This window comes from Ornithodoros turicata, chromosome 1 (genome assembly GCF_037126465.1).
Source record: "Ornithodoros turicata isolate Travis chromosome 1, ASM3712646v1, whole genome shotgun sequence".
Classification (NCBI taxonomy): domain Eukaryota; kingdom Metazoa; phylum Arthropoda; class Arachnida; order Ixodida; family Argasidae; genus Ornithodoros; species Ornithodoros turicata.
This window is the reverse complement of record NC_088201.1, coordinates 86,064,929-86,070,031: the sequence shown is the minus strand read 5'-3', so window position 1 is coordinate 86,070,031 and position 5,103 is coordinate 86,064,929.

Sequence of the window (5,103 nt, the reverse complement as noted above, 5' to 3'; positions counted from 1 at the left end):
CTTGAAAAGGATATAGGTCTTGATAAATAAGTCTTGTGTTTCAAGGAGGTGTTACCACTTACTAACTTAAGTTTACGTACATCAATACCTAGATTAACTGGCCTAAGCGTGATCTAATTGCCTGAAGTAATTGTTTGGGATGCTTTGGTGTGTTCATATTTGCGAGGCATTACGTCGAAGACACCACTGTCGTTCACTAAAAGACCCTTTCTTGCTTGATATAAATCACACTAAACGCATACGCCTGTCTAAAACAACGGCTGTGATTCTACGGGGCGATTTCTTTCTACCATGCGGGTATATCCTTTCTGGGACCGTTCTTTGTGGAACAATTTTTGTCCAGAACGCAGCACGGGAGATTATTACATGGTTGTTGTTAATCTCACATCGTTTTTTATTTAAATATTGACTGGGAAACGTGATGTAGTACAATCCCCAGCGCTGCACTGCAGTGACGGTCTAGTTTCGGAATGCAAAACATAACGTAATTAAGAATCGAACGGCAGGACACCTGTGAAACACTGTTAGGATACATCAGTATACTGGCACCTTACAAAATTGTGTGACGACAAACAACGATCAACGCCTGCAGCGCAATAAATACTCACAATCTCTGTTGCCTCCCATTGTTTTCTATGGGCACACACAGCGCTTTAGGGCCTCCCAATATGGCGGCCCGAATGCGTGCCTCCCCCCCACGAGCCCCTCTCCCATGCGCGATCCAGCCTTTATACAGGGTGTTACCCTATAAAAGTATACCCGTGCCGCCATGCCGTACTCGCCAATTACTCAATGCAGGTGGCACATTGTGCGATCTTCATATAGAGCTCATCAGGACATTTAATCTTGGCAAAATTCGAAGTGATTGAGCGCCGCAGCACGAAGTTATAACTCAAAACGTGCAATTCCCGTAGTCAAAACAATCAAGATGGCGGCGTTGAGAAGAGCACTTGACATGCTGCTCCCCAGACGACGACGTGTCGCATATCCTGCCAGCCGGATGGAACTGTAGTTTTCATTTCGCTTTCGTGTAACTGTCGTATTTTGCTCAGAAGTAAGCAACGTGAGCAACGAAAAATGCCGTGGTACTCGGCAGACGACACCCAAAAGGGATGTCGTCTGCTTACTGAGAGGCGCCATCTTGGCTGTTTTGACTACGGGAACCTCACGTTTTGCGCTATAACTTTGCGTTTCGGTACTCAATCACTTCAATATTTACCATGATGGAATGTCCTTATGAGTTTTACACGTAGGCAGCACATTGTACCGCCTGCATTGAGTAATTGGCGAGCACGGCATGCCGGCGCGGGTAGACTTTTATAGGGTAACACCCTGTACATAGAGATCAGTGGCCGCCACCTTCCCAACCCGGAACCGGCAGTGCGAGTAGCGAGAAGACGAAGTGAAAGGAAGCCACTGCGCCTGCGCCAACCCTCCTCGAAGTGTGTAATCATGTTCGCGAACGCGGGACACGTGTCTGCGTTGTTGATCTCTGTCGCCGAGACTCGCTTTGTCCGTACCTGAGAACGATCACAATCATTGCCTAATCACGATTGCACGCGATGTGGATCCTCTGTCAGTGCGTTTTGGGTATTAGATGCCTTAAGTCGTGCACCAGTTTCACCACCCGAAGAGAAAAGCATAGAAGAGAGGTTTGACGTGTGGTACACCACCAGTGAGGAAGAACGGGCTTTTGCCATCCAAATGGGTGACGACGAATTACGCCACTTAATTGGAATTTTGAAGAAGAAGCCAGAAGAGCGAAGTAAACGAGAAAAAGGTGAAGTGCAAGAATTTGCCTTGAAAAACGGTTTGCTCTACAGGACTGAGGAGACTTCGGCATGCACAAGATGGTTGTTTGTTATTCCCAAAAGTAACCGCAAGGCAATGACAGTAAATCATCACGACCTGATGGGACACAGTCACGCGGACGAGACCGTGAACACGATGCAACGACGGTATTGGTTACCCGGAATGAGAAAATGTGTTATAGGCACATCTCACAATGCTTAGAGTGCCTTTTTCACAAGACTCCAGCAGTAAAGAAACCAGGAATGCTCCACCCTATCCCTCCAGTTGAACCGGTTACGTCGGTTCTGATTTGCAGATCAGAAGCTCTAGACCTCTGAGAATGTGCTAATGGGTAGTTTTTTGAAAAACACAAAAATATATATTCCATATACAATAGCAAATTTCTGTCTCATCTTGATCCACCTTACCCTATATAAGGTTGAGTATTAGGAAGCTTGGGGTGCTAGATTAGAGTGCGTGTACGACATTCCTTTATCGTGCGGAAGTTCGTATGTCGGACAAATGTTCTTATTTTTGTATTTGTACGTGAAACACGGGTGTGCGAGAACGCAGGTATACAGTTAAGGTCGGGCAGGGAACATTGTCGCATCACAAGCGAACTTGTGGGTGCAGTGCAGTGTAAAACATCATCCGGATAGATGTATACGGGGGAAGGGAAAGAGATCTGTTTAAGCTGTTGGAGAGAACATGTGTTTCTTTAGCACCAGATTGTGTTCTATTAAAGCAGCACTGAACTTGTCCCAATATATTTTTTGGGGGAGGGGGCGGCGTGTTCTGCAGCAAAGACAAGCAGCTGCTGTAAAATAATCACGAACGTGGCGACCTAGAGTGCCCAGGAGGCACATCCTCCACTGTTGGAATGCATGCCTAGGAGGACGTGGGAAAGAAAGTGTTAAATTTTGTAATGTGAATGCACGACGAGTAAATACGCCCCCTCCATACTTTCTGCAAAATATACCCTGCGAAAGGGAATTGCTAAGGAAACAATGCGAAATTGTGAAGCTTCTTTGGAACTACTCACTTGCTCAGCAAACCTCTCATATACGGTCATATACGGTTTATATGTGGTTTATGAGTGTTCACAAGTGTACGTTATGCGTGTTTATGCGACTCAGCATTTTAGGCGTTCTTTACGAAGTCTTCTGATCGTCACGTGTAGTGGAAGGTTCCCCTCCTGTTTCTGTTGCCGACGGACGCGTTCCGGCTTGGATCAATAAGCTTTATTTGAAAATTACTTTAAAAAACAAACAAACTTCAAGCGCCCACACCAAACTATTTGTGAACATCCAGTCAAGGCCTCGCTGAGCTTGCCAACATAACGACTACTATATCCTGTTAAATACTTAGAGGCAAGGGTACATACACTAACAATACCGATCAGATACTCGGCCATTTTCATATTGATTAGCAGTATTGTTTAGCATCATTATTTTCATTTTCATATTGATTGATTTCATATTTCGTTTTCATACTGAGAGCGAGAGGAATGAGGTAGAAGTAGTGGCCCTATTTGTTACCTCGAGAATACGTATTTCGTATTCATAGCTTTGCCTAGTTGATGTATGTGTGACTCTCGTAAACAATTTGGACAAAGATTGCAAGACAGCAGGAGCCCACATGATTGTTATTTCGACATTTTTAATGTACTTTAATATGGCCCTCAGCACGGCCTAAAAGTAGAACCTCTAGGTATAACACGCTTCCAGTAAGCGCCATACCCTATGACATCGTTACCTCTCTTCATTCGTTCAAAAACGGCAGGCATACTCTCCTCTTCCGTCCCCAGGAGTGAAAAACGGTATCATTTTGAGAAGCCTGCCTTTCGGAGCACAGTTTAGATTTCTCAGTGTTGTCTTCTGAACACCGTTCGCATTTAAGCCATTAAGCTAGAGATCGCAGGGAGCAGTTAGGTACCCATGTAATCCTTACTTTAAAGCACACACCCTCCGACTGGCCTAACTTCGCAGTTTCTTGTTGAACGCAGCGTCATTTGTGCGTCCTGATAGGTTCTAATCTCGCTATACATCTCGATTAGGAGACACTCTGATGGGCGCACACTGTTATAGAACGCTGAGACGCCCCCGTAATGATGATGGCTCCGTCCCAAGCTCCTGATCTGCGCTTGTGATTCCTGGAAATCGGGGTCGGGGCGTTCGCGGAATTCATTCCGCCCAGTCGATGAAGCTGTTTCTGTCCTCCTTGTTCGATAACACGCGTGGTTCTCCTCTTGTTCCTTATGATGAGAATATCCCGGCCATCAAACAAACCAATTTCGTCTTGTGTCAGGAGCAATGAAGTAGACAAGCTATAGCTTGCACGCACTATCGGATGCTACTTTTGGATTACAATGAAAAGCACTGCACAACGCAAATACACAAAGGAAAAATAAACTAACAAAATGGCAGTCCACAGTGCTAAAAGGTGCAGTGCATGCTGGTTGAAACAAATCATTGTAGAGCGCACATGAGTGTCCGCAAAACGCTGTCCGAGTAGACCCCCGTCTTTTGTGCGTTCTTCCATGATGACAGTCAGTAATCTTAGTGAGGCAAAGCATATCTCATACATTACCCGTATTCGCCGTACAATATATTTCTATAAATTGCAGAAGAAGCGATTGTGCAGGTTAAAAAAATGCCTTCTCGTCTGCGCCTCTCTCCTGTATGCACTCTCCCGTTTTCTCGTACGAAAATTCCTGAATCCGTAATCAATCATGTTTCTTTGGTCAGACCTGATTCCGGACTGAACCCAAAACGGGGCAGGCATGACGATCAGAAATTATTCAAGAATGGGTATCAGGATCTAATCCGGTAATTAATTCCGGAACTGAACTGTTAGAAACTGAATGCAACCCGAACACAGTCACGATTTGTCTGATCATAACTGGATATGCGCCTGACAGAACAGAGGATGATCCCTGAACGATAACGGAAAGTGTTTGAATCAATGAGAGAAGTCTCCGACAGTGAGCTGTCCAGACCACTCCAGGGTTACCGCATGTTTCGCAGAGACAGGGGATCTCAGCGAGGAGGATGTGTCATGGTATGTGTTAAAGAGAACCTTTTCCCGTCACTCGTTGACATTTCTTCCTCGTTAGAAGCCATATAGATCACGTTAGATAACGTTTTCCCCCAGTCCATATCGGTACTTGTTATAGGCCTCCAGATTCTGAACCGAAAAGCTTTCCTGTCGCCTTACAGTCAATGTTCACTGAAGTCCGGGCTAGGTTTCGGTCACACCGCATTTTCTAAAATGGAGACTTCAACTACCCTTCCATTGACTGGACTCGCCTTA